The sequence below is a fragment of the Adiantum capillus-veneris genome, chromosome 15, assembly GCF_014529385.1.
Source record: "Adiantum capillus-veneris isolate H3 chromosome 15, ASM1452938v2, whole genome shotgun sequence".
Classification (NCBI taxonomy): Eukaryota; Viridiplantae; Streptophyta; class Polypodiopsida; order Polypodiales; family Pteridaceae; genus Adiantum; species Adiantum capillus-veneris.
The window spans coordinates 45081079-45088068 of record NC_140945.1 but is presented as its reverse complement, the minus strand read 5'-3'; positions in this window follow the sequence as shown (position 1 = coordinate 45088068).

The window sequence follows — 6990 nt, the reverse complement described above, 5'->3', positions numbered from 1 at the left end:
GAACGTCATTGGAAGGGCCGGCTATTGGCATTCAAAGAAACCAAGTCAAGAATGGTGGCCATCATGAAACACGTCTACAGTGCAACTGAGATCCACCTCAAGAGAGCTTCAACTCAATTTGCACCTCATTGTAAGTTTTCATGGTTTAGCTATCCCATGCATATGTCATGTTTACGTTTATGTGATCATTATGTTTAACTAAGGGCATTTGTAAAGATGTTTTTCCATCCAGCTTAGTTGAGGAGCAGCTGCTTGAGTGCCTCTCGGGCACGTTTATGGTTGTGCATGCTCACATTGGGGAGCTTATGTTTCCTAATGTCTCATCGAAAAAACTTACCGAGCACTAAATATTCATGTACTCCCATAAGTACGTGGTGCCGAAGTCAAGCCAAAGCTATGGTGGGTTAGAAGCCTTGGAGACACCCTCATTGCAGAGTGCAGAATGGCCAACTCCAGACCATTGGGCTTTGCTTTCTTTCAAGCGCAAGGTGCTGTAGGATTTCCAAGGGTCCCTAAAGTTTGGTAAGGCAACCAGATCGGTGGGTCTCAGTTGGCATTGTCCCATTCATTTGTTTGTGCATGCATTCCACTCTCTGCCGATTATAGAAACACCAACAATGTTTGTTTGCAAAGAAGTTGACATAGATGCAATGGACACCATTCTAGGTGTCAATTGGGGCTATGTTGACGGTTTGCATGATGGTCACCGTTATAAGTGCAATGTGTCCCCCACACAGCTTTGCCTTCGGTATTTGAAAGCAAGGTGCACCTTGTATGCAGGGTTTAGCTATGAGAGGTGGATGCACAAACGTGGCACATGGATACCCTTGCAGCTGACAGCCGAAGAGGTTCAATCCTTTGAAATTTGTGTCCACATGCCCAATAACGAGGTGGAGGTGGTTGCAGTGAATCCGCATTGGACTCTTGCCAATCTTCGGGAACACTTTGTCATCATGGGATTCGAGGATGTCGGTAATGCAAGTTTCAAACTGGAACAACACAAGGTCTGCTTTGTGCTTGCTTAGCTACCTTTTCTTATTTTTTGTGGGTTTTTGTATTTTGATTGCCCATTTTTTGGTTGTATAGATTGGAAGGCGGATGGAGGCCACTATGCTTGTTTACAAAGATTGGGCTACAGACGAAATCATCTTGTCTAAGTGAATTGGCTTGTAACTTTAATCGTTTATATATTGGATATTTTATTAAAGATTTTGAAAAGTTTTAAGGTGTTGTACTTGATTTTGTACTTGAGTTTTAAGGTGGTGTAAATTTATTTTTTAAATGCATATTTTTTATTTTTTTCGAGATGGAATATGGGGGGACCACCTCCTCATTTCACCATTTTCATCCCAGCATTGCAGAGAGACCTAGCATACCCAATCACGCAAAGAGAAGAAATGGCTGCTACTAGTGCTTTAGATGCATTCCTTACTGAGGTTGGGCATGCAAATCGCCCTGAGCTTCAAGCATCTTTCACAACCCAACCCGATTTGGAAACCACCTTGACCCTCCACTCTCAATCTCTTGAGCACATTACTTCATACATTTCCACGTGCATGGGGAGATTCATTGTTGAGTTACCAAACCGGCCAGGGCAATGGGTCCATGAAGGCCTTCTCCACCACATCTACCAAGGGGACATGTCATTTCATCAGCGGCTTGCACGCTTTGCCACCATAGCACAACCCGCCGGACAATATGTGCAGCTTGAAGTTGATGATGTGCGAGCAATGCGTAAGGGAAGGATCGGAAACACTTTTTTCTCTATTCACGCCATAATGATCTTCCTCCTTCACGAGTGCCAAGCAGGCCCTGACGTAGTGCTACCACACGGCGGGGTACTGGCTGATGTGAAGGACCCCAAGCCCACAGCCATTGACTCATCCGCAGAGGAGAGGACGCTTGCCTTGACCTACCCTGTAGGGATTCAAGGCCTCTTGGAGGCCTCTCCATCTGTCGGTTCATCCTCGGGACTGCCAGAAGGAACCACCACTCGGGATGCCATCCTTGAGGTAGAGATTACCCGCTTCTCCTCCATTGTGGTGGGTGGGGAGGAGTTTGTGTTTATGCACGATCTGGAGAAATCCTTTGAGCTTCACATGGATGAGTGTTTCGCCATCCTCGATGCCCATGGCAAGTTTGAGGTTGATACCACCACCTCCCATGACGATGATCTCCTACTGCCCATGGAGAATACTTTGGTGGACACAGTGGCGATTGCACAAGCCGAGGTGGTAGCGGCCGAGCAAGCCAAGGTCTCTGAGGAAGAGTTTGTGGCCGTGCAAGCAATGTGTTTGGCTAAACGCGCAAGAGTGAATTCACCACCACCTGCTGCAACACCTGTTTTGCTTGATCCAAAGGGGAAGTCAAGTGTGGATCTTTACTTGCACCCGGAGCCAATGAGGAGGATTGTAGACAAGAGGTATAGATGCTCACTTACATTTGATTGTTACAAATGATTTTGTTAATGTTATATCATAATTCTGTGCCATATCTCAGAAAACCTATGTTTTGCAGGATGTTCTGGAGGTTGACGCCTGGGCGCAACGGTCAGGGGGGAGGAGGATGCCATTCGGACCTCAAGCGGCACTTTCTCACTACCTCGGCACACTTCCCACTGGTGTCGTGGTGTTTGTCCATGCCGACTACTCTCCCAATGGTCACTACAACATTTTTGCTCTCCCTTCACTCTCCAAGGCGTTGTGTTTAACAACACTTGCCCAAACGGCCAACCTTGTAGTGCTTATAAAGAAAGATTTTGCAATATCCACTTTCGGTGTTAACTTTCACGGGCGCCTTATTGCCCATGTCGGCATGAACCAAGCTGTAGGGTTTAATTACACCCAAGAAATCACAACCACTTTACTTAACAGGGAGCCACCCCAAAAGGCCAAGCGCCAGAAAATTGTAATTCGAAAGATCCTAAAGCAAAAGCCGGATATCATGTAAAGCATTGATTTCTTTAATGAAACTACTTTTTTCTGTCTATGACTCTCTTTCTTGCAAGGTTTTGAATTTCTTATATGTTGGGCTTCCATTGTGTATGAGAAGCACCATAATTTCTGCTATGACTACTAAAGGGTTTGGCAGGCATTAAAATTAATAAAATTCATACTTTGTTATATCTAGGCTTCCAAAGTTATGGATGTGCCTAGTAAAGGGCTTGGAAGTCCCTAAAATATGCTGCCACAAGGGCACGCATTGGGGCCTTCCATCAGCAGATGAAGTGTGCAAATGCGCGCCCTTGTGGCAGATGATTTTGGACCCATCTAGGAGCATAGCCAGGTGCAAAACAGAGTGACAAGACATTAATACCCAGTTGCAAAACAGAAATACATGCATACCCAGGTAACCTTAAGCCCATCTTGCCCCAGATACCTAAAGTTGTATTAACAAACCACAAGAGTAAACTATGTGGCAATATCTAGCCCATTTTGGAGTATAGGACTGACATGGACTAAGGGGGGATGATTGCCAGAAGCATCTATGCTAATTGAAACATTGAAGCAAACAAAACATACTTACTTCTTGTCAAAATTGTCTGGAAACCACTGGAAAGTGTTTGGAAAGCACTAGAAAAGACTTCCACAAGGACGCGCAATGTGTCCATCCATAGGCCTCTGGAAGCCCCAAATGCGCGCCCTTGTGGCAGCCAGTTTGGGGGCATTCCAAGCCATTTTCAACACTTTGTAAATGCTTTTTCCATGCAATAGTGAGTCACATAGCATGGATACATCAGGAAGTGCATGCCCCACTTAGCCAAGGTGCTAAACGTAGGCAATTTTTCACAATAACAAGCTAATGGCTACATACATACAATAGAAGGTAGACAAAACTTGGACCAGTGCTACATCGCATGGTACATAATTAAAACAATACAATGCGTAGTGGGGTATACAATAAAAGACGCTTATATTCAAATTCTTCCCAATACAATGCACAAAGTGGGGTATACAATCAAAAGACGCTTGTATTCAAATTCTTCCCAATCTTGGAGTTCCGTAAATACAAAAAGGTTTGATGCCTAATTACAAGCTACTCCTCATGGCACAAATGGCGAGCAAGCTGCACATCCTTGGGCATAATGGTTACACGCTTTGCATGGATGGCACAGAGGTTAGAATCCTCGAATATGCTGGTTAAATATTGCTCTGCTGCCTCTTGGACTGCCTCTATGGCCACGGTGCCCATCCGAAACTGAGTGTTGTACAATTGCAAAACCTCCCTGCATAGCCTTGCAAAAGGGGCCCTCCGAATCAAGAGCTCGGTGCTCTTTTGATAGTGTCGAATCTCCGCAAAAGCACGGCTGCGCTTTCGTACCTTCTGAGGTCGACGTGGAGGTGCATTTTTGGCACGAGTTGGGGTAGCTTGCTTCCTCTTCTTGTAGACAATGCTCTTTCTCTTTTTTTTCTGCACAGGCACTTCCAACACCTCATAATCTGATTCCACCCACTCTCCATCTGATTCGTGCTCTTCACTATTGAGCGGATGTGATGGTGTAGGTCCACTCCCTTTGGGAAGTGTCTTACCTCCAATAGACATGTAAGCCTAATAAGTTTGTATTTGGACGCCAACCCATGGGACATCTTCATCCATTTGCGTCTCTTTGGAGCCTTCTAACGGTTGCTTTTGGCTGTTTGTTTCTTTGCCTTGGTCGCTCTCATCCTCCCTGTTTCCATCAGAATAGTTGGAGTCCGATGAATAAACAACAAGGCGATGCTTCCTTCTCTCTTTTGCAGCTGTAGAGGACTAGCCATGCTGATTTGAAGCTCCAGCTTCTTCTGTGTGGACTTCACCTTGAGCTTGTGAAGTTCCAGCTTTTGTTGCTGTACCTTTGAGTCGTTGGCCATCCAGCCCCTCTGGATATGCAATCCTAGCCGTTTGTTTTGTTCTTGCCATGGTAGCACCTAGCAGGGAAAATGACAAAATGAGCGCCTTCAACCTTTAAATAGGTTTTTTTGAGATTTGGGCCCTTTCACACTATGCGGCCAATTGAGTGAAACTCAAATAAACCAATTGAATTTAACAACTAAACCTGGATCATGCGGACCTGACGCGACGCCCAAATGCTGCCTTTTCGATACTTAGTTGCACGCCAAGCTTCATGGCCCAGGGATGCTCGTGAGCGTTTCCACTTCTCGGATGCTACAGTACGGGAGGCGTTGCGTAACTGCTTTGCTAACATCGACTCTCTTGCTTTCTCAATAGTACGAGTTCTCCCAAAGGTGTGCCTTAAAACCAGTTAAACATCTCTTGGAGGTAGTTGGAGTGTGAACTACCACCACCATGCCGAGTATTCTTGAAGTAGACTCCTTTCGCTCGATAGTGGGACTTCTCCATGCCTTGTGTACTCCATATATCAAGCGAACCATAGCGGTCCATGAAGTATGCACCATGAGCATAGAGAATGTGCTAAAACAACCAAAAAGGAGATAAGCCAATAGAAAAGTTGCATTTTCAAACATTACATATGTATTAAGTCCGTTAAAACAAACCATGTAGTGTGTAATCTTGCTTTCAGACCATCCGTCCTTAGCGGCCTTTGTGAATTCATAAAGCACCTTCTTGAACTCCTCTCACTGCTCAACAGTGGTGCTTGAAAGATTCATCAATTGCACAACCTTTTGAAAGGATGACCATACTAGCTTGCGTTGGTTAGCAACCTCCACATTGGGATCTTTGTCCGTCGTGCATGAACACAAATCTTTCCACAACTCCCACCGCTTCTCACTTGCTAGATCGACACTTGCCTTGGATACCTGCATTGGAGACTTTGACATCTTCTTGAAAAATCGACGTGCCTTGGCTCCATTCATGGAAACCTTCTGTGCCACCTCATATGTCTTCTCCCTACAAGTCTCTGCTACAATGTTCACCCTTGATCGGTGACATCCAATCTCATTAAGGAGCGTCTCCACCCCATGCAAGGAGTCTTTTGACCGTTGAAGGGGCTTCATTGTGAAAGCATAATCAATGTGATGCTTTAGGATCCTATCAAATATTCACATAAACGCATGCAATGTACAAAAGTGAACATTGTTGAGGGAGAAGGGAATTATGGGGTTCCACCCAGGATCTTTGCTATCCCTATTGGGAACCTGCAGCATATCACATGAAAGAACCGAAGTTTGCCACTCCCTATTTATATGGTCATCATTATCTTTGTCCTGACCTTCCACTTGAGTTGCTCGACTTGTCTTGTGCCCTTTCGTACAGAATGGACAGGGAAGTAAAGAATTTGCACCTTGTTTGCATCCAAGCATGCACTTTATGGTCTTTAGATCACCACCTAAATGCCATTCAACATCAAACTCCCCACGTCCTGGAAACATGAGCTTCTCACCGTTTATTTGAGCTTTAATGACCTCTGTGACCCATGGGATTCTACTGAAAATCCATGCAAGGACTTCATGTGTCTCTTTCGGAACTTCAATTTCACCAAGCCACCATATATCCTTCTCTGATTGCACACTAAAAGAGGGCTTTGTCGCTTCACTCGAACTACAAGATTGCTTGGAATAAGCTAGGGCTTCATTCATAAGCGTGATGCTCATTCTCTCCAACTTTCTCCCTTGAACAATTACACACTCATCCAACTTCAGCACGAACACAAGCTTGCCTTCAAGAACTGCCAACAATATAAAGCCTCAGAATGCATGTTATGACACATCATAGAGCATGTAGGCAACTCTAAACTAACCTGCATCACTCAAATTGTAGAAAACAGCCATGGATTGCTGCAATCGTATCAAGTCCACAAAGATATTGTTGAATTTGGTGTAAACAAACCCTTCGGTCCACAACACACTGTTAGAAACAGCACCGCTTCCCTTCCCGCGGCCCTTCCTTCCTTGTGATTTGCTACGGAGTGGCTGAAGAGGCATCGTGTCTTCAATATACAAGTAATCCCCTAATCGGTGAACAACATCTTCATTTGACACCTTCTTGGCAATCGCCACTTTGTGAGGAAGTGGGAATAGGTTTTCCCTG